At 41.0% G+C, this 24097-nt stretch overlaps 1 long non-coding RNA gene across 3 annotated transcripts in view; it reads right to left on the reverse strand.

Annotated features, from left to right (window-relative positions):
- Nucleotides 1–17256: 17256 nt before the first annotated feature.
- The window catches only part of LOC132669365 (uncharacterized), a 44509-nt gene continuing 37668 nt past the window's right edge, over nt 17257–24097 (reverse strand). For 2 of the 3 annotated variants that reach the window (XR_009606092.3, XR_013556228.2), the window contains exon 6: nt 17257–19615. This is a non-coding gene — a long non-coding RNA (uncharacterized LOC132669365). The remainder of the gene's footprint in view (nt 19616–24097) is intronic. The other variant, XR_013556229.2, reaches the window with a different exon arrangement.

Below are 24097 nucleotides of genomic sequence, written 5' to 3' on the forward strand. Positions count from 1 at the left end.
CCCAAGGAGAGTGGCCAGAGTGCAAAGTAAAATGCCCTGTTGATTCAGGCTGATGTCAGAATTCTAAAAGAACCAGGGGCATCTGGGTGCCTCAGTCGGCTAGGCATCCAACTCTTGGTTTCAGCTCAGGTCATGATCTCATGGTTGGTGGGATCCAGCCCCCAGTCAGGCTCTGTGCTGACAGAGTGGAGCCTGCTTGGGATTTTCAATCTCTCACTCTCTCTTGCTCTCTCTCTCTCTCTCTCCCTAGCCCCCCACACATGCTCTCTTTCCCTCAAGATAAAGAAACAAACAAAAAAAAATTCTAGAAGAACCAGCCCAGTGGGAGGACAGGTTTCAAGCACTACCTGACTCTATAAGTCAGGTGGGAACTGTGGTAATATTTACAGTGAATAGCCTGCTGAAAGAAGGCTTCTGCCACCAGCTCAAGGGTCTGGAACTAAGGAGGCAGCTCTTGACAGGAGAGCACTGGTAAGAGATTTGAATCTCTAGGGTTCTGGTCCTGGTGCCAGTCCTAGAAGACCACTAGAGTTAAAAACAGGAAACCCAGACAATCAATGAGATAAAGAACAGAAATTAGTATCACATATAATTGGTAGAATATTCTGATTTATATACTTATTGATGTTTAGCACACTCAGTGTACTGGGTCAGATGAAAATATGTCCCACCATTCATCAATCAAACATTTCTCAGCATGGACTCTGAGCAAGAATTCAAAGACACACCCCAGTCCCAGGGAGCCTCCAACCTCATGGACTCACTAGATATGGCCACTCATCTGCCTCCATGCACAGCAAGACCACAGGCATTATGGGAGAAAGTGTCTCTCACACTGGGAGATTTATCTTCTCATGGAGTCTTTGCTCATACCCTCTTATATCCTTCCTCCCTCCTTCTTTCCTCTTCTTGTCTCCTTTTCTCCCTTTCAGATATTCCATATCCCTTGGCCTATTTCAGTACATGGCTCACTCACATTTGATTACAGCACATGTGTGTCTCTCTGTTTTCAACAATATGTGCTGAACTGGAACATTCTAGAGATCATTATCTGGGTGTAATGTGGCTTGGATATTATTAGTGGGCCTTCACATATTTTTACTTAATAAACTTACAGACTATTGGAGAATGTTCATGCAGGAGATCCTGATAGAGTCTCCAGAGCTCTATCTCAGAGAAATCAGGAGCATCTGAATTTGTGATGATGCACAATTAGTGAGAACAAAAAGATGCATTCTAAGGTTGTTCACTTTTAAAATGATTCCATATTTGCATAGAATTACCTTCCCAAATAACAAGATCTGTTAGCAAAGGTCTATAGCACAGTAACTTTTTTTTTTATTTATTTTGAGAGAGACAGGGAGAGCACAAGCAGGGAGGGGCAGAGAGAGAGGAAGAATCTCAAGGAGGCACTGTCAGCACAGATCCCAATGCAGGGCTCCAACCCCATGAGACCATGACCTGAGTCAAAATCAAGAGTAGTCAGACGCTTCACCAACTGAGCCATCCAGGTGCCCCTGTAGCACAGTAAGTTCTAATTTGAGGCAATAAGTTGGCTCTCAGGAATGTTGCCAGAAACTTCCCCATCCCCACATTTTTGAGACTAAGGAAGAGATGCTCAATCATCAGAAAACCAGTTCTCTTTCTCAGTTCACCTCCCCTGTAACACACACACACACACACACACACACACCCCAAAAAGCCTCCTTTAAGTTTAGGTGAGGTTAAGAAAGAGCAGCTGAGGGGCACAGTGCATGAACCCCTCTACCTTTGCAGAAACTGCCACAGTTCCCAGCAACTGGATCTCACATTGCAACTCAAGGTAAATTTGAAATTTCAGACTGGATACAATTATGTCATATTCTCTCTATTCTGAGTCCTTAGGTGGGAAGAGCACAGAGACAGTGCTCAGAAATTTTTCAGTAAGAAAATTAAAAGATAAATGCAAGGCAGAATATTTTTCTGAGATCTTACTTTTTCTTTCTTCTCTTATATTTTCCTCATTCCCCTCATTCCAACAGGAAGCCAGATGTTTTGTATTTCCTTGGCTTGGGGATATCTACAGTCTTTGAAGGAGGGATGTATTTGAAGTCATACTTAATTTTATTGGGTTGTTTATCTTTTTTGAGAAACCCGAATTCAGTGTAAAGTATTAGTCTCAGCATGCCTATCAACGGTTTAGTGTCCAACTGTTGATTTCAGCTCAGGTAATGATCCCAGGATCATGGGATCGAGTCCCTTGTCAGGCTCCTCAGTAAGTGTGGAACCTGCTTAAAATTCTCTCTCTCTCTCTCTCTCTCTCTCTCTCCCCCCCCCCCACCCCGCCCCTCTCCCCACTCTCTCTCAAATAATTTTAAAAAATAAATTCAAAAAAGTAGTAGTCTCTTAGAAAGTATGGGAATGTTGAGCTTGGGGAGAGACCATAAGAGCAAGGTTGGAGGGAAGGAATGATCGCCTGGGGAAGCAGCATGGGTGAACCTAGGAAGGCTGACCCCAGGCACAAATAATCCTCACCTCCAGGAAAATCCCTGTGTTCTCAAACTATTTGTGGGTACCCTCTGGTCTGAGGAGAGGGAGCCAGGAGCAGGTCCAGCTGGACAAGCAGCAACATGGAGCCCAGGTCACCATAAGGCTGGCCATTTCCTGCTCAAAAATAAAGAGAGACAAGGCAGGAGTCTAGGTTGCTGATCTCACTGTGCACTGCAGAGAGGTGCTCTCCTATTATTGCATTTTCTTTTTTAAGAAGAGATCAAGGCTCAATGTGCAAAATATTCTCATCAAAGATACAAATTCAAGCATGGTTTGTTATTATTATTATTTTTTAATGCTCATCTCCACAACCACAGACTACACCTCAACTTCTTGCTTGCTAGAGGTCCCACTCTCCACATTGTCTTCATTACTTCAAATTTCTTTGGTTTCCTTTTCCCTTAAGGATGATGTTCTCTCCAGCACCAGCACATGACTGCAGCTTGGCCTGGCCACGTGAATCACCACCCATCCCTGGAAGGCAAATTCTCCCCTCAACCCTGACTTACACTAGTCTTTTCTTATCCAAAACCTTGGTACCCGGCTTCCATTAGGAAACAAGTATTTCTTTGGGTGCCTGGATAGCTCAGTCCATTAGCTGAAGTTAGCTGAAGTCCAACTTCAGCTCAGGTCATGATCTTGTGGTTCATGGGCCCAAGCCCCATGTCAGGCTCTGTGCTGACAGCTCAGAGCCTGGAGCCTGCTTCAGATTCTGTGTCTCCCTCTCTCTCTGCCCCTCCCCCACTCATGCTCTGTCTCTCTCTGTCTCTCAAAAATAAATAAATGTTTTTAAATTTTTTTAATAAAAAAGGAAATAAGTACTCCTTTTATTTGCCTCCATTTGGAGGCCTGATGCCAACAAAATAAGATTTTCCCCATTCCTACCCTGTAGGATTTCTTACATTTACCTACAAAGGTAATGTAGGTAATGCCTCCTCAGAGGAGGCAAGAGGTAGCCTGTGGCTCAGTCCACCTTCCAAGTCCAAAGGATAGGAAAAATCAAAAGAAAAAAGGGAGAGTGTTTTTCACACCTTTGAAAATTATCTGGAGAGAGTAAATTCTCTAGAAACTCCCTGGGTCTTTCCATTTTATGTTCAGTGCATCTCTTCTCCTTTTGTCTATAATGAAACTCTCTTGACCTAAATGCTATGCTCCAGACACTATCCCTCTCAGCCTTAAAGATTTACTTCTGTTCGATACATCATATTCTATAATCAGAATTATAGAAACTGCCACAGGCCAGTTTCTACAGGATGATAAGTACAATTTATTTTTTTCCAGCTTTGAGGCATAACTGGCTCACAAAAACCTGCACATAATTAATGCAGATCATTTGGTACATGTGGACATAATGTATATAATCAAGTTACCATCACACAATCAAGGTGTGATTTATCAAGGTAATAAACATATTCATCACCACATCCAAAAGTTTGTGTCCCTTTGTTGTTGTTACTGTTGTTTTGCGATAAAACTTAACCTGAGCGATCTATCCTCTTAACAAAATTTTAAGGGCACTGTACCTGTTAACTGTATGCACTATGTTATACAGAAAATTTCTGAACTTGTTCATCTTGTATGACTAACTTTATGCACATTGAGCAACTCCCCATATTTTCCCTCCCTCATCTACCATCCTTTCATTTACTTCTATACATATGACTATTTTAAATACTTCATATATAAGAAATCATACAGTATTTTCCCTCTGTGGCTCATTTATTTCACTTACAAAGTTTTAAAGTGTCACTTGTGACATTCACAGTGTCACAAGTGGCAGGATTTCCTCTTTAAGGCTGAATAATATTCAATTATATGTATACACAACATTTTCTTTATTCATTCATCTGTCGGTGAACATTTGGGTCATTTCCATATCTTGGCTATTATAAATAATGCTACAATGAACAGGGAGTCCAGATATCTCTTTAGGATCTTGACTCCAATTCTTTTGGATATATATCCAGAAGCAGAATTGCTGGACAATATGGTAATTCAATTTTTAATTTTTCGAAGAAGAGCCTCCACACTGTTTTCCACAGTGGCTATATAATTTGCATTCCCACCATCAGTACAGAAGCGTTCTCTTTTCTCCACACCCTCACCACACTGTTTATCTCTTATCTTTTTGATAAGAGTCATTCTAAGAGGTGTGAAGTTATATCTCAATATCTTTTAACAGGTGGTAAGTGGTTTTGTTTGCATTTCCTGACGATTAATAATGTTGAGCATCTTTTCATGTACTTGTTGGCCATCTGTATGTCTTTTTTGAATAGATGTATATTCAAGTCTTTTGCCACTTTAAAATTGGATTATTTTTTTGCTAGTGAGTTATAGGAGTTCCTTATATATTTTTGAAATTAACCTCTTATCAGATATATGGAAAAGAAAAGTAAAATTATTTCTGTTTGCCAATGACATGATCTGATATGTAACAAACCCTGAAGACCACACACCCCCACCCCCACCCCCACACACAATGGATACAACTAATAAACAAATTCTTTAAAATCACAGGACACAAATTCAACATATAAAAATCACTTGCATTTCTATACACCAACAGCAAACTATCTGAAAAGGAAATTAAGAAAACAATCCCATTTATAATAGCACTAAAGAGAATAAAATGCTTAGGAATAAACCTAATCAAAGAGGTAGAAGATTTATATACTAAAAACTATAAAACTTTGATGATAGAAATTAAAGCATAAACAAATAAATGGAAAGACATTCTGTGTTTGTGGATTAGAAGAATCAGTATTGTTAAAATGTCCATATTACCCAAATCAATCCACAGTTTCAATGAAATTTTTATCAAAATCCCAAAGACAATTTTTATAGACACAGAGGAAAAAAATCCTGAAATTCATATGGAACCACAAAAGACCTCCAAATGGCCAAAGCGATTTTGATCAAGAAGAACAAAGCTGGAGGTATCACACTTCCTGATTTCAAAATATATTACAAAGCTACAGTAATTTAAATGGTATGGTATTGGCATAAAAATAACTATGATTTAGTCTCCACTTACTTTCTGAGCTTCAAACCAAATTCCCTTTCTTTCCCCATTTTTCTCATCATCATAGATTTATAAATAATTCCATTCCCTTTCTCCACTGGCCCCATCACCATGAACTTACCATACTCCAGATACCCAGGGCCTGGATGAGGATAACTGGCCAATAAGCTTATGTGTCTGGGAACTCAGTGTAGTGTGTGCACACGTGTGTGCACATGTGCCTGTGTATGTGTGTATGTGTGTGTGTTTGTGTGTAGTTTGAGGTAAGACCAGATCTCTAACTGGATGGGGAGATGAGGAAATTGACTTCAGTAAGTATGTGTGGAAGTCTTCCCTGTGTCAAACACAGATCTAGGTGCAGGAGATATGTGGATAAATATGCATGGACTTTCTCCTGATGATCTCTCAATTAAATCAAAGATGAGAATCTGGACATGATAGACATAAAGACTGTACTTTCCATAGAATAATGGACGTACCTGTTAGTTATGTCTCGCTGTTCCATCATCCTATCTGAAAGAAAGTTCTTTTTTTTTTTTTCATAAGCATTGAAGGGTGAAAATATGTCAGATCTGGCAATAAGTTTAGTGTTGCTGCCTAAAAGAGCTTATGTCTTGCTTACTTTTTCATAGCTATGATGTTAACTGTATCACACAATGGGATATTTGTATATATAGCTTTATTTCTCATATAGTCACAGAACTTGTGAGGCAAGGAAACCTGGATTGGGCCCCCATTCATTCAGTTCCTTGCCTGTTGCAGTGTTTGGAAGACTTGATCTCTCTAATGGACCCTCAGTAGCTAATACAGGTTCTCTGCATGCTCCAGGGTGGCTCTGAAGGTGAAAGCACCTTGCTTGAGGTCATACAACTTAAAAGTATCAGGGCTTTTAATGAAACTTTTATTTTTGAGAGAGAAAATGAGTAGGGGAGGGGCAGAGAGAGAGGGGGCAGAGGATCTCAGGTGGGCTCTTCACTAACAGCAGTGAGTCCAATGCAGAGGTAGAACCCAGGAACTGTGATATCATGACCTGAGCTGAAGTCAGACACTTAACTGACTGAGCCACATTTTAATGAAACTTTTGATGATAATTGTCATCATACAAGACTTGTGCTTTCTTCCTAACATCAAACTGCCTTCTCAAGAAAATGGTAGGAGACCGGGAGAGGAGCCAAGATGGCGAAAGAGCATGGAAGTTTTTTGTGTCTCTCGGGTCCATGAAATAGAGCCAGACCAACACTAAACCATCCTGCACACCTAGAAAACTGATCTGAGGACTAACACAACAGTCTGCACAACCTGAACCACAGAATTCAGCAGGTACACAGCACAAAGAAGTGAATTTGGGGAGAAAGAAGCCACAGAGGGCAGGGAGCCACATTTGTGTGCGGTGAGACGACAGAGATGGGGGGAGAATACGGGAAAAGCACCCCCAAAAAACCGCTGGAGGGAAAGTGGAAAACTGAAAATAGCTGCAGGGACTGAACTAAAAAGGGAGAAAGGAGAGGGTTTAAATTCCACTAAGACTATAAACAGGGGGAACACAGAGTCTGAACTCTGCAGCTTGATACCTGGCGGTGCTCTGGTGGGAAGGGTGAATCCCCAGGAGCAGAGTGGAGTCCAGGGTTCTTCAGGCCACAAGTGGAAAGGCGGTTGCCTTGCCGGGAGGACACCTGGTAGAGGCTGTGTGGGTCCCCCAAAGGTAAGGCCCCAGTGGACCCGGGAGAACAATCACATTCGCTGGTGCTGGAACAAGGTCATTAAGGGTGAAGCCTGGTGCCAGATGCATGTTGTGATTTTCCATAATCCCTGAAACGCTGCTGCTACACCATCTCACGAACTTTTTCTGGGGCGGGCTGGCACCAGGCCTCAGTCTCTATGCATCAGCAGCAGCCCGGTCCCACAAACATTCCTGGGTGCGGCCGGCAACTGACCATTTCTCAGTGAGACCCTCCCGCAGAAGCGCAGAACAGGTCAAAACCGCAGTCCCTCAGAAGTAAGGGTTTGGGAAAAACAGCCACATCTAAAACAAAATTCAGGAGGAAGGTGCTGCCTGGGGCTGGTTGCGGACTGTGTAAAAGCTTGGAGTGGATGGAAGCTGAAGACAAAGGACAGGTGCACGATTGCTGATCGGGGAGATCAGGTCTGATAGGAGACAGTGGGTAACTGGGTGACGCCATGGTCAATGCTTCCACGCATGCGCATACGCACCTACAAGCGCCTCAAGAATCCACCCCAGTAAGCTAAGCAGTGCTATCTACTGGAGAATGGAGCCGTTACACTAAACCCTGCCCAACTGGGCCAACCTCACTCTTCAGGAACGCAAGTCTCTCCACCTGCTTAGTTTATGGAATATAAAGCATTTCACAGTTTGACTTCTAGTGGAAAACGAAGTAATTTCAACTGTATTTCAGCCTGTTAGACCGTTCATCTATTCAATTTTCTTTCTTTTTATTTTTTCTCTTTTTCCTTTTTCTTTTCCTGAATATAAAAAGAGAAAAAATTCATTTTTATTTTCAATTTTTATTAAAAATATTTTAATTTTTTTCTACTGTATTTTTTACTTTTCTGTAAATTTTTTCAAATTCTATTTTACCTCCAAAATTTCATTTTAGTCTACTTCAGTGTTTTCATTTTTTCAAATTTTCAAACGACTTCTTTTTTTTTCTTTACCATTTTCTCTCTAACTATCAAGCCCCTTTCAACACCCAGGCCAAAACACACCTAGGATCTAGCATTATTTATTCGATTTTGTGTGTATGTATTTGTTTTTAATTTTAATATTTTTTTAATTTTAATTTTTTCTACCTCATCAATTCCTTTTCTCCCTTCAAAATAATGAAACAAAGGAATTCACCCCAAAAGAAAGAGCAGAGAGAAATGACAGCCAGGGACTTAACCAACACAGATACAAGCAAGATGTCTGAACCAGAATTTAGAATCACGATAATAAGAATACTAGCTGGAGTCGAAAATGGATTAGAATCCCTTTCTGCAGAGATAAAAAAAGTAAAAGCTAGTCAGGATGAAATTAAAAATGCTATAACTGAGCTGCAATCTTGAATGGATGTGTGGTGGCAAGGATGGCTGAGGCAGAACAGAGAATCAGCGATATAGAGAACAAATTTATGGAGAAAAATGAAGCAAAAAAAAAGAGGGAAATTAAAGAAAAAGAGCATGATTTAAGAATTAGAGAAATCAGTGACTCATTAAAAAGAAAAAACATCAGAATCATAGGGGTCCCACAAGAGGAAGAGAGAGAAATAGGGGTAGAAAGGTTATGTCAGCAAATCACAGTGGAAAACTTTCTTAACCTGGGGAAGGACACAGACATCAAAATCCAGGAAGCACAGAGGACTCCCATTAGATTCAACAAACACCGACCATCAACAAGGCATATCAGAGTCAAATTCACAAAATACTCAGGCAAGGAGAGAATCATGAAAGCAGCAAGGGGAAAAAAGTCCTTAACCTACAAGGGAAGACAGATCAGGTTTGCAGCAGACCGATCCACAGAAACTTGGCAGGCCAGAGAGGAGTGGCAGGATATATTCAATGTGCTGAATCAGAAGAATATGCAGCCACAAATTCTTTATCCAACAAGGCTGTCATTCAAAATAGAAGGAGAGATAAAAGTTTCCCAGACAAACAAAAATTAAAGTAGTTTGTGACCACTAAACCAGCCCTGCGAGAAATTTTAAGGGGGACTCTCTGAGGGGAGAAAAGATGGGGGAAAAAAAAAAAACAAATAAAGACCAAAGCAACAAAGACTAGAAAAGACCAGAGAACACCACCAGAAACTCCAACTCTACAAGCATCATAATGGCAATAAATTCATCTTTCAGTACTCACTCTAAACGTCAATGGATTCAATGCTCCAATCAAAAGACATAAGGTAACAGAATGGATAAGAAAACAAGACCCATCTATATTCTGTTTACAAGATACCCACTTTAGACCTAAAGACACCTTCAGATTGAAAGGAAGGGGATGAAGAACCATCTATCATGCTAATGATCAACAAAAGAAAGCCAGAGCGCCCATACTTATATCAGACAATCTAGACTTTAAAATAAAGACTGTATCAAGAGATGAAGGAGGGCCTTATATCTTGGTCTATCCACCAAGAAGGCCTAACAATTGTAAACATTTATGTGCCAAATGTGGCAGCACCAAAATACATAAAGCAAGTAATCACAAACATAAAGAAACTCATTGATAGTAATACCATAATAATAGGGGACTTCAACACCCCATTGACAGCAATGGACAGGCCATCTAATCAAAAAATCAACAAGGAAACAAGGGCTTTGAATGACACAGATGGACTTAACAGATATATTCAGAACAATTCATTCTAAAGCAGCAGAACATACATTCTTCCCCAGTGCACATGGATCGTTCTCCAGAATAGACCACATACTAGGGACACAAAGAGCACTCAACAAGTACAAAAAGATCAAGATCATACCATGCATATTTTCAGACCACAACACTATGAAACTCGAAATCAACCACAAGAAAAAATTTGGAAAGGTAACAAATACCTGGAGACTAAAGAACATCCTAGTAAAGAATGAATGGGCTAACCAAGAAGTTAAAGAGGAAATTAAAAAGTTCATGGAAGCCAGTGAAAATGATAACACCACAACCCAAAACCTTTGGGATGCAGGAAAGGCAGTCATAAGAGGAAAGTATATAGCAATCCAGGCCTTCCTAAAGAAGGAAGAAAGATCTCAGATACACAACCTAACCTTACTCCTTAAAGAACTGGAAAAAGAATAGCAAATAAAACCCAGAACCAGCAGAAGACAGGAAATAATAAAGATTAGAGCAGAAATTAATGCTATGGAAACCAAAAAAAAAAAAAACAAAACAAAACAACCCAGTAGAGCAGATCAATGAAACCAGAAGCTGGTTCTTTGAAAGAATTAACAAAATTGATAAACCACTAGTCAGTTTGATCAAAAAGAAAAAGGAAAGGACCCAAATAAATAAAATCAAGAATTAAAGAGGAGAGATCACAACAAACACAGCAGAAATAAAAACAACAATAAGAGAATATTATGAGTAATTATATGCCAATAAAATGAGCAATCTGGAAGAAATGGACAAATTCCTAGAAACATATAAACTACCAAACCTGAAACAGGAAGAAATAGAAAATTTGAACAGACCCATAACCGGTAAAGAAATAGAACTGGGAATCAAAAATCTCCCAAAAAATAAAAGTCCAGGGCCTGATGGCTTTCCGGGGGAATTCTAGCAAACATTTAAGGAAGAGTTAACACGTATTCTCTTGAAGCTGTTCCAAAAAATAGAAATGGAAGGAAAACTTCCAAACTCTTTCTATGAAGCCAGCATTACCTTGATTCCAAAACCAGACAGAGACTCCCCTAAAAAGGAGAATTATAGACCAATTCCCCTGATGAACATGGACACAAAAATCCTCAACAAGATTTTAGCCAACTGGATCCAACAATACATTGAAAAACTAATTCACCACAACCAAGTGGGATTTATACCTGGGATGCAGGGTTGGTCCAATATCTGCAAAACAATCATTGTGATTCATCACATCAATAAAAGAAAGGACAAGAACCATATGATCCTCTCAAAAGATGCAGAGAAAGCATTTGACAAAACACAGCATCCTTTCTTGATAAAAACCTTCAAGAAAATAGGGATAGAAGGATCATACCTCGAGATCATAAAAGCCATATATGACAGACCCAATGCTAATATCATTCTCAATGGGGAAAAACTGAGAGCTTTCCCCCTAAGGTCAGGGACAAGACAGGGATGTCATCACTCCCACCACTGTCATTCAACATAGTATTAGAAGTCTTAGCCTCTGCAATCAGACAACACAAAGAAATAAAAGGCATCCAAATCGGCCAGGAGGAAGTCAAACTTTCACTCTTTGCAGATGACATGATACGCTACATGGAAAACCCTAAAGATTCCACCAAAAAACTGCTAGAACTGATTCATGAATTCAGCAAAGTTGCAGGATATAAAATCAATGCACAGAAATCGGTTGCATTCCTATACGCCAACAATGAAGCAACAGAAACAGAAATCAAGGAATCGATCCCATTTACAACTGCACCAAAAGCCATAAAATACCTAGGAATCAATCTAACCAAAGAGATGAAAAATCTATGCACTGAAAACTATAGAAAGCTGATGAAAGAAATTGAACAAGACACGAAAAAATGGAAAAAGTTTCCATGCTCCTGGATAGGAAGAACAAATATTGTTAAAATGTCGATACTACCCAAAACAATCTACATATTCAATGCAATCCGTATCAAAAAGACATCAGCATTCTTCACAGAGCTAGAACAAACAATCCTAACATTTGAATGGAACCAGAAAAGACCCGAATAGCCAAAGCAATCTTGAAAAAGAAAACCAAAGCAGGAGGCATCACAATCCAGGACTTCAAGCTGTACTACAAAGCTGTAATCAACAAGACAGTATGCTACTGGCACAAAAACAAACACTCAGATCAATGAAACAGAATAGAGAACCCAGAAATGGACCCACAAACGTATGGCCACCTAATCTTTCACAAAGCAGGAAAGAATATCCAATGGAATAAAGACAGTCTCTTCAGCAAGTGGTGCTGGGGAAACTGGACAGCGACATGCCGAAGAATGAACCTGGACCACTTTCTTACACCAGACACAAAAATAAACTCAAAATGGATGAAAGACCTCAATGTAAGACAGGAAGCCATCAAAATCCCCAAGGAGAAAGCAGGCAAAAACCTCTTTGATCTTGGCGACAGCAACTTCTTACTCAACACGTCTCCAGAGGCAAGGGAAACAAAAGCAAAAATGAACTACTGGGACCTCATCAAAATAAAAAGCTTCTGCATAGTGAAGGAAACAATCAGAAAAACTAAAAGGCAACTGACAGAATGGGAGAAGATATTTGCAAATGACATATCAGATAAAGGGTTAGTATCCAAAATCTACAAAGAACTGATCAAACTCAACACCCAAAAAACAAATAATCCAGTGAAGAAATGGACAAAAGACATGAATAGACAATTCACCAAAGAAGACATCCAGATGGCCAACTGACACATGAAAAAATGTTCAACGTCACTCATCATCAGGGAAATACAAATCAAAACCACAATGAGATACCACCTTACAACTGTCAGAATGGCTAACATTAACAACTCAGGCAACAACAGATGTTGGCGAGGATGCGGAGAAAGAGGACCTCTTCTGCATTGCTAGTGGGAATGCAAGCTGGTGCAGCCACTCTGTTTAACAGTATGGAGGTTCCTCAAAAAACTAAAAATAGAACTACCCTATGACCCAGCAATTGCACTACTAGGCATTTATCCAAGGGATACAGGTGTGCTGTTTCGAAGGGACACATGCACCCCCATGTTTATAGCAGCAGTATCAACAATAGCCAAAGTATGGCAAGAGCCCAAATGCCCATCGATGGATGAATGGATAAATAAGATGTGGTATATATATATATATATATATATATATATATATATATATACATACACACACACACACACACACACACACACACACACACACACACATACAATGGAGTATTATTCAGCAATCAAAAAGAATGAAATCTTGCCATTTGCAATTACATGGGTGGAACTGGAGGATATTATGCTAAGTGAAATTAGTCAGAGAAAGACAAATAACATATAACTTCACTCATGAGGACTTTAAGACACGGAACAGATGAACATAAGGGAAGGGAAACAAAAATAATATAAAAACAGGGAGGGGGACACAACATAAGAGACTCTTAAATATGGAGAACAAACAGAGGGTTACTGGAGGGGTTGTGGGAGGGGGAATGGGTTAAATGGGTAAGGGGCATTAAGGAATCTACTCCTGAAATCATCATTGCATTGTATGGTAATTTGGATGTAAATTTAAAAAATAAAATTAAAAAAAGAAAAGAAAAGAAAATGGTAGGAGACCAAGGGAGAAGTCCATGATGATTCTTCTCAATGAAAAACATTTTTGTATCAAAATAGGGATTCCCTGTATGTGTATTACCAATCAGCCTTCTGAAAGACAACAAAGAGAAAATTGCAGTTACCCAGGGGGTGATGCATTTTTCTTGAAGTGTTCTTGGGGAGAAGAAGTGGATTGGCTTCATAAAAAGCAGTCAAAAAATCCTCTGAGCAACTCTAGAATTCCAAACATTCTTCCTCTATAAGTATCACCCACCTGGAGGACGAGTCCAAAAGTTTAGCTGAGTGTGCAGTCCCCAATGCAGCAAGAAGTGGGTTTTGGTGAGTCTGTAAAGAAACCTCAGAATGTCTGATTTAAGGAGCCAATATTTTAAATAACATCTTCATTTTTTTTCCTTATTGGAGAAGTAACACATTTTCAATACAGAAACATTGGGAAATTTGAGAAAATCACAAATCTTAAAAAAACAAAAACAAGTTAGCTGTGATCTCACCAGTTGAAGATACTCTTCATATTCACAAATGTCCAACTATTATTTTGTGTCTGGTTAAATTTAAAACTAAAATGTGTGATAGGATACATACTATTTTATGTTCTGCTTTTTTTCTTCTTTTCTTCTTTTGGTGTTCTTTGTTGTTGTGTTCTTTTGTTTGTTTTTTGCTTAACAACATATAGGGAATATTTTCCCATTCCTATAAGCTTTCTCCTAGGGTGTTTTTTATAGTGGCAGCATTGTTTTCCATCCTAGATTCCCTTCATTTATTTTTTTCCATAGTTTGTTTATTTAAGTAATCTCTACACCTAACATGAGGAACAAACTCATGACCGAGGTCAAGAACAACCGGCTCAACCGACTGAGCCAGCCAGGCGCCCCTCCATCACTTTTTATCCTTTCTCTTATTGCAGAGTACTTCAGTTATTTTCCCTACTCAGGACAACAGCCTGAGAACTGAGAACTGTGTTTGAAATTTTGCCTCAGTGGTGGCGGCCTTCCCCCTGCCACAGCTGTTTCAAGTGCATGTGATTACCAGGGTGGGGACCTGTTCTCCTTAAAATTCTTGTAAAGACTTTTTCTTTTTAATTTGGAGACAGGTTTACTGTGTTTGACACTTATTGGAAGGCTAAATAAAATTATATTATCAGAGGTTTTCCTTTAGAAAATAAGCACATTCCTTCATGGAGAACAAAATCCCATAGTTTAGCATTGTAAATCAAAACTTTCCAAACTATTCCCATGCATTATTCCCAGCAATTGTTCATATTGTCATATAGCTACAATTTCCAATGTCTTTCATTCCTTGTGTAGATTCCTATTTTCACCTGCTGTCATTTTTTCTCTATCTGAAAGACTTCTTTCAGGCAATGAACTCTTTTAGCTTTGGTATGTCTGAAAAAGTCATTATTTAGGGGGGTGTCGCCTGGATGGCTCAGTCAGTTAAGCGTGTGACTCTTGGTTTCAGCTCCGTTCATGATCTCATGGTTCATGAGTTCGAGCCCCCACTTGAGGCTCTGGGCTGACAGCATGGAGCCTGCTTGGGATTCTTTCTCTCCCTCTCTCTCTGCCCCTCCACTACTCATTCTCTCTCTCTCTCTCTCTCTCTCTCTCTCTCTCTCTCTCTCTCAAAATAAATAAACCTTAAGGAAAAGTCACCATTTGGGGGGGTCCCTGGGTGGCTCAGTCGGTAAAGCGTGTGACTTTGGCTCAGGTCATGATCTCATGGTTTGTGGGTTCAAGCCCCATGTTGGGCTCTGTGCTGACAGCTCAGAGCCTGGAGCTGCTTCAAATTCTCTGTGTCTCCCTCTCTCTCTGCCCCTCCCCCTGATCACTCTCTGTCTCTCTCTCTCTCTCAGAAATAAATAAACATTAAAAAAAAATTTTTTTTTAAGTCACTGTTTGGGGCTCCTGCATGACTCAGTCCATTGAGCACCAGGTCTTGATCTCAGGGTTGTTAGTTCAAGCTCCATGCCCATGGAGCCTACTTAAAAAAAAAGTATTTGTTTAATAAGCCTAATAACAGAGACACATCTCATAGGTTTATCAATATAAAGGGTACAAATAAAATGTCATAACAGAAATAAGATGTAAAAACAGATGCTGCAAATATTAAATAGCTTATGAATAGCTTTGTGTTGATATATATGTTTAAAAATTTTTTATTTACATACAGTATAACTTTAGTTCCAGGTATACTATCACTTCATACATCATCCGGTTATGCTGATATATTTAAATACTTTAGATGAAATGGATAAATTTCTAGATAAAAATACAACCTGATAAAGCTATCTCAAGAAGAAATAGAGGGCCACCTGGGTGGCTCAGTTAAGCATCCAACTCTTGATTTACGCTCAGGTCATGACCTCACAGTTCATGAGTTTGAGCCCCATGTCAGGGTCTACACTGACAGTGTGGAGCCTGCTTGGGATTCTCTCTCTACACCCCTCTCTCTGCCTCAAACTCGCTCTCTCTCTGTCTCTCAAAATAAATAAATAAACTTCAAAAAAAAAAAAAAAAGAACAGAAACCTCAGTATCTACATAACAATATAAAGAGATTGAAACATAAGTTAAAAAACAGTCACATAGAAAATGCCAGGACCAGACAGCCTTACAGATGAGTTCTGTAAATAGTAAAATAACACACAATTCCAATTATAGGAAATAGAAAAAGAAGGTATACTCTTCAACTCATTTCTGAAGGCTAACATACAACCTGGATACTAAAATCAGACAAGATAATACAAATAATAATAATAATAATAATAATAATACATACCAATTTCATTCATGACCATAAATGCAAAATAAAATCCTTAAATATTAGCAAAGTAAATTCATTTATATATAAAAAGACAGTTTAGCATAACCAAAATGGATTCATCTCAAAGCTGGTCTAATAGTCTAAAATCAACTAATGCAATTCACCCAGAATTAACCAAGAAAATAAGGCAGAAGTGAAAAAGAACAAAGGTGGGGCACCCAGGTGGCTCAGTCCATTGAACATCTGACTCTTGATTTCTGCTCAGGTCATGATTTTGTGGTTTGTGGGATAGAGCCTGGAATCAGGCTCTTCCCTGACAATGCAGATCCTGCTTGAGATTCTCTCTCTCCTCTCTCTTTGCCCCTACCCCGTTCTCTTTTTCTCTTTCTCTCTCAAATAAATAAATTTTAAAAGAAAAAGAAGAAGAGCAAAGGCTTTTATTTGGGGTCTCAGAGTTACAATGTGGGACTAGATTTAAGGGTAACCAGAAAAGTGCCCCCTCAGGTGGGGAAAACTGGGGGTTTTTTATGAGAAAGAAGGAAGGGGTAATTACATGCTTTAGATAAGAGAAGGAAGAAAAAAACAGGCAATTTGGTGCTAATTGATTGAACCGCTTCTGATTACTATCTTACTGATTACTTTATTGGTGCTATCAAATGAAACGGTCACTGGTATGTATTAATTAACTCTCCTGTCCTCACATGATCCTAATGCCAGTTGCTCATTTGAAATTTTATGAGGGGGGCGCCTGGGTGGCTCAGTCGGTTAAGTGTCCGACTTCAGCTCAGGTCATGATCTCGCGGTCCGTGAGTTTGAGCCCCGCGTCAGACTCTGTGCTGACAGCTCAGAGCCTGGAGCCTGCTTCCGATTCTGTGTCTCCCTCTCTCTGCCCCTCCCCCGTTCATGCTCTGTCTCTGTCTCAAAAATAAACATTAAAAAAATTAAAAAAAAAAAAAAAAAGAAATTTTATGAGGAACTGCTTGTAAAACCATTGTGGCTTCTGGCCCAGTCCAAGAGTTCATTAGTTGACAAGGAAAATAGAGCTTCAAAATGGAGTTGCTTATGTCCAGAAATTTTATTCAATTCCACTCCATTAACTGATTAGGACGGAAATAGTATATGACTGTGTCATCAGATGAAGAAAAATTATTCAACAAAATTCACAATCCATTTACAGGTGGCAACGGAGAGCAGAAGGGAAGGGAACTTTCCCATTCTGAAAACAGAATCTGCAAAAAATCCTTAGCACCAGCAGGACCTATTACAATGGCCCATTAAAGATTTATTGAAAGCTCTCTTATAGCAAGCAATAGGCTACGTGCTAAAGGTCACAAACGAAGACAATACAATCACAGCTCCTGGAATTATGGGGGGAAATGAAAATAAGAGTATCCAGTTTTGTCAACCTTATTCCAGGACAGTAAAATCTCCAGACCAGTTTCTTTCATGGGCACCCAGCCTGTCAGTCCATGGATGGCTGCCCTAGAGTCAGGTGCCTTCCTTTGACTTAAAGCCTTGACACGATTTTGGTGGAGTCACAGGGTAGAGAAGAAAGTCACCTACAGATTCTCCCTCTTGTGGGTAGAAAAACTGCCTTCAGAAATGGATTGTGTAGGGGCACCTGGACGGCTCCAAGGATAAAGCATGCAACTCTTGATCTCAGGGGTCTTTGGGCATGGTGCGCACTTTTAAAAAAAGAAAAACAAAGAAAAGAAATGAAGTGTGTATACAATGGATTACAAGATTAAACAAACTGGGGCGCCTGGGTGACTCGGTTTGTTGGGCATCTGACTTCGTGTCAGGTCATGACCCTGACGGGGTCAGGTCATGATTTGTGGGTTAGAGCTTAGAGCTTAGAGCCTGAAGCCTGCTTCGGACTCTGTGTCTCCCTCTCTCTCTGCCCCTCTCCTACTTGCTCTCTGTCTCTCTGTCAAAAATAAATGAACATTAAAAATTTAAAAAAAAAATGAAACAAACTCTTTTCCAGTACAGTGAAACTGTAAAGCTTATAGCATAAGTAGCTGCTCTGTACTTAATCTTTTCTTTCCTTCATATCTACAGTGCTGGAATGTAAATCTGAAGGTGGTAAATTCAATACTAAAGAGCATGAGAGCATGAAAGTTATGATAAAATTCAGAAATCTGTTCTTTGAAAGTTAGACTGTAATCATATCGGCTGAATTTTCTGCTTCTTCACCTGTTACCCCCCAGCCGTGTGTTGGTAACCACAAAACTTCCAACCCATCAACCCAGGAAAAATTTCTGGTCTCTGCTTGGCCAACGGATTCAGGTGGCGCAGCGCCCCCTGCAGGCCAATGAGGCGGCCGCGAGCACCTGCCAGAGTCCCTGCTTCACCACTTCTCTCCTCCAGGTAGCGGCTCCTTCCAGTGCTGTTTCCCAGCTTCAGGGCTTTGTTTCTGGAAAGGCAGCGGGCTTCCCCCGTTGGATGTTGTCCCTAATCCCCTCCGCAGGAGCCCGCTGGGGAGAAGGGAGCTGAAGGTGGGGAAGAAAGACCCTGTGAGCCGGACCACTCAGGGCTGCCTAGGGCCAGTGCCACTGCGAGTTGTTACCAGAGCACCTTGTGGGCAAATCTGCCCGGCCAGCCGGGCCTGTGTAGCCACTCAGTGAGAGCAAGGCTTTTCCACAGTAGATGCCCATTACCCAGGCTCTCCCCAACTCCTCCACCCCCATTTTGTCTTGCACCAAAAAAAATTGACACCGTGGCCGGCGTGTCCAGTGGAGTGGTGATTTGGGGGCAGAGGCTGGGAGAGAGATGCAGGAAGTGCACATGAATGGTTACAATGAGAGATCCCTATACGAGGGGAGAAGCATTACAGGGAAGTCTTTGGCCAGGGCCTCAAACGTTTGGAGGTGTGGGGTGCAAGTCACTTAGCTTCCTGTGTGAGGTGCAGGAGTCATCTAGCCATCCAGGTGAACAGGTGCCCCGTCCTCACAGCCTACAGGGATGGGCCTAAGGTGGTAAAGCAGTGCAGGGGTCTGGTTCCTATGCGGCAAAGCACACTGACATCGTGAGTACCTTTGTGACCGTTGTGCACGCAGCAGCTGTTGGTAGAGGGCAGAGGTGGAATTCTGCAGAAATATGCCAACGTGGCCACATCCTCATGAATGAAGGTGTTGATCGTCTTGCATTTACCCCTGTGCATCAGCCACCATCACCTCACCATCACCTCACAGTATCGGTGGTGTCCTCCAGGGACCCAGGACCTGGTGTTGTCTGTATGTTTTGTAGAGGAGAGCAGGCCTGGGGTGAAGAGTTTGCTCCAGGAAGAGAAGGTGGAGGAAGGTCCACATCAGATTCATGCTCCCTGTGAAAACAGGTCAAGAAGAGTGGGGTCAGAGAGTGGGCCATGGTACCCTTCCTCCTAAGTACCTATTTCTAAGAATTCCTTGCCCCAAATACTTAATGTCATAAATTCTCTTCTCCTGACCTATCTACACTCACTCTTCTTGTACTCACAGCAACTACTGTCCTCACATCCTCCTTCTACCTCACATCCCTTCATTTCTCTGGGTAAGAGACAAGGAGAGAGAAGGACTTGTCAATAAAGGAGGTGCCTACCATCTACTCACCCCTGTATGGGACTGTCATACAAGGTTATTTCCCAACCCCAAAGTAGATTCTTGCTCCTTAATTGAGCAGTCCAGTTAACCTGAAATTTTACATCTCTAAAGTGTTTGCATCTATCAGCCACATGATTCCTAGCCTGTGAGGGAAGTGGGTCTCCCTGCTAACTCAGAACGGAATTGACAAACCATATGCCTTGCATTCATAAAAAATGTTTACACTTCCTGAAATACACACACACACACACACACACACACACACACACACACACACACACACTTCTTTAAATATATATGCCTGTTTTATTTTTTTAATGTTTATTTATTTTGAGAAAGAGAGAGTGTGTGCAGGGTGTGAAAGCGCAGAGAGAGAGTGAGAGAGAATCCCAAGCAGGCTCCACACTGTCAGCCACAGAGCCCAGCTCAGGACTCCATCCAATGGATCATGAGGTCATGACCTAAGCTGAAACCAAGAGTTGGACGCTTAACCTACTGAGCCACCCAGGCACCCCTACACATGCCTGTTTTAAATGCTATTGAAAAGAAAATGTGGGGCATCTGAGTGGCTCAGTCAGTTAAGCAACCAACTCTTAAGTTTCTGTTCAGGTCAGAATCTCATGGTTCGTGAGTTCAAGCCCCACATCAGTCTCTGAGCTGACAGTGTGGAACCTTTGGGATTCTCTCTCTCCCTCTCTCAAAATAAATAAAATAAACTTAAACAAAAAAAAGAAAATGTGAGCATTTCAATTCTAAGGGAGTAGACTTCATGTTTCCCCCACATATTTCTTTGCCTCAAAATAAGGATCCCCAACTCTTCCTTGGATAGGGTCCATCATCAGGAAACTTTCCAACGATGTTCAGGGTTTCTGAGCACTGCCTGGGTGTCAGGTTCCTGTCTCTGAGTCTAATATTCTAACTCCTTTTTTTCATAGCTGGGAGTCCCAGGGAAGAGTTTTTGCCAAGCAGATGACATCTACAGAAATAGACATGTCCCTCTCAAGAGTGGATATGCCTAGCAAAAATGGAACCTCCACCGCCTCTTTCCTCTAATCCTGAAGAAATGACATTGTAGATATTTTCTTCCCAGACCTCAGGATGAAGGCCACATGGAAAAAGTCTGTAATGATCTTAAACACATTGCCTAGATGGACTAATTTCACGTTTACTACTTCGCATCTAGAATGTTTACCAGCATCAGACAGAGTGCCTATGACATCACAAGCATGAAGAGAGGAACCTGCTGTTTGGTGCCTGTCTGTCACAAGCTTGCTATGGGAGGTAGGCAAATCACCTCATCCTCCACTTGTAAGCTCTAAAATGAAGGTTATAGACTAAAGATTTTCCACTCTGCCATTCTTTCACTCCCTAATTGAGCATTACTTGTGTGCATCAGCCCACGTGGGATTTGTGTGTGTGCATATTAGTTTATATATGTTCAGGTAAGGAGAAATATTTTGTTTGCAAATCGGGTTTCCATTTGAGAACTGTTCATCTAATTAAGGCTAACTGTTCTTAAAAGTGATTGTTAGTTTATTCAGGCAAAAAATATATATTAGTCACTTTTATGTAAAGATTGCATTGTTTTTGTCCCCACAGTTAAAATGGTGAGTGTTCTCATTACAGAAGAAGCTGCCTGAGACTTGGGTCTGCATTTCAGTAAGACAAAGGATGGAATTAGTACATATGACTTCCCAGAACTCCAAAACTAGCTAGTTTAGGGACCTTGCTAATGAAGGTGGCAGGAGGTGCACATACAGTCAATCAACAAGTTATAGTGTAAGCAGGTTTCATGGCTCTTAATAGGTTTCCCAGGCAGATGGGTCTCAAAAGCCTTTTGTGCAATTAGGCAACAGGACAAAAGCAATTAGGCAATCTGACAAACTTGAGTTGAGATGGAATGCCTAGATTTCAACATCCTTTAACTTCTATCTACTTTATCATGGCCAAGAACAGAGCACTTCCTCTTTTTGAACTTTAATTTGCTCAGTTACTTTTGTTTAAGTTGCACAACAGTTCTTATTTACAGCTCTCACAATTTGGTGTGTTCGTGGCCCTGCATATCTGGCCATTGGGCTTAAAGTGTCCAATCTTCTGGTGTGTTCCACTTGGCTAAATTGTATGTACAGGGTCTCATTATTCAGAAGTAGTAGAGCTTTGACTCAAACCAGTGTCCTTTATCTGACCTTAACTTTCTGAAGAGGATATGCACCAGGCAGCAGGACAAGGAAATGTTTAGAGATTTGTTCTCCATGAAAACACTTGTCTTCATACTGAGAAGAAAGTTGCCTTTGTAGCGTGAGACTAACCTAGCCCTCGGAAGACACCCAAGAGGAAAAAGCACATTACCTAAAATTAGTAGCTGTGATTAGTAGTGGCAGTCACTGGACAACACTTAGCTTAATCAACAAAAATTTATAAGGAGATTTAGTTCAAGGTAAATATGTTTGCAGGACACCTGGGTGGCTCAGTTAGTTGAGCATCTGACTCTTGGCTCAGGTCATGACCTTGCATTTTGTGAGTTCAAGCCCCACATCAGGCTCTGCGCCACCAGTACAGAGATTCTCTCTCTCTCTCTCTCTCTCTCTCTCTCTCTCTCTCTCTCTCTTCCCCTCCACTGCTTGCTCTCTCTCTCTCAAAAAAACAAACATTAACAGGAAGTAAGGTTAATATGTTTGCTTATCTGCCTCATGTCTCTGTCCCAGAAGAGGGAGGGAGGACACAGAGAGTAGGGCACCTGCATTTGTTTCCCAAGATACTCTTCTCTCCTTGACCAGACCCCAGGCCCTCAGCACTTCCCATTCCCCACACCTGTCTCCATCTCTCCTCACCCCTCCAAACACTTATAGGAGCAACTTATTCCATGAGGTCCTCCTGCCTGGTCACACATCCATCTCTATCTCCCCCTTCTTTTTTCCCTCCAACTCACTTCCCTGGCCTTGCGGGTTCTCTCAGAGATCTATACAGATTAGATAGACCCATCCATTTAGGGATTGCCACATAGTACTAATAGATCCTCAGAGCAAGAAAACATGTTTTTAAATAACCAGTTCTATCATTAATTTTTTTTTTAATGAGCTTGACATATCACTCTACCTTTGCTGCTCCTCAGCTGGAAACTGAGAGATTTGGTACGAATGTCTTTAGGAGTTCTTTTCAGTTCAGACTTTATTTAGAAATTAAATACTCCAGGGGCACCTGGATGGTCATGATCCCAGGGTTGTGGGATCAAGCCCTACATCAGGCTCCACACTCAGTGTGGAGATTCTCTCTCTTCCTCTGGCCTTCTCCCCTGCTGGTGCGCTCACTCTCGCTTGCTCGCTCTCTCTCTCTCTCTCTCTCTGTCAAAGAAGAAAAAGAAGAGGGAGAAGGAGAGGGAGAGGGAGAGGGAGAGGGAGAGGGAGAGGGAGAGGGAGAGGGAGAGGGAGAAGGGTGCCTGGGAGGCTCAGTCTCTTGATTTTGGCTCAGGTCATGATCTCACAGTTCGTGAGATTAAGCTGACAGCACAGGGCCTGCTTGGGATTCTTTCTCTCCCTTTCTCTCTGCCTTTCTCTTTCTCTCTCTCAAAATGAGTAAATAAACTTAAAAAAAAAAAAAGAGGGGCGCCTGTGTGGCTCAGTCGGTTGAGCTTCTGACTTCCACTCAGGTCATGATCTCACGGTTTGTGAGTTCAAGCCCCTCTTCGGGCTCCGGGCTCTGTGCTGACAGCTCGGAGCCTGGAGCCTGCTTTGGATTCTGTGTCTCCTTCTCTCTCTGCCCCTCCCAAACTTGTGCTCTGTCTATGTCTCTCAAAAAATAAATAAATGTAAAAAAAAAATCTTTTTAAGTAAGAAAAGAAATTGAATACTCTGATTAAGAAGTCTGGTGTGTATGTGTGTGTGCGCGCGCGCACGTAGGAGAAGGCGTATGGGAAATTTGGTAGATGTGCACTATTTGTCTGTGTAAATCTGATTTTCCAGAATCGTTATGAATTTGTGCAGAAAAGGTATGGTTATTTGAAACAAAATTATTCTTATATACAGATCACATCATTATTTTAAGATGATGCAAACCATTTTTAAGTTGATTTTATTACAGAGAAGATGCCAAGGCCTGTCACTCAGAACTGTCATTTAATTGAACAAGAGAAAAGATCAGCACAAAAGACTACAGGATGTTGCCAAACCTCTGAGACCAGCCAGCGAATGCACCGGAGATGCCTCTCAGTCAGCAGACGTGAATGCAGT

Source organism: Panthera onca, chromosome B3, assembly GCF_046562875.1.
Source record: "Panthera onca isolate mPanOnc1 chromosome B3, mPanOnc1 haplotype 2, whole genome shotgun sequence".
Taxonomy (NCBI): domain Eukaryota; kingdom Metazoa; phylum Chordata; class Mammalia; order Carnivora; family Felidae; genus Panthera; species Panthera onca.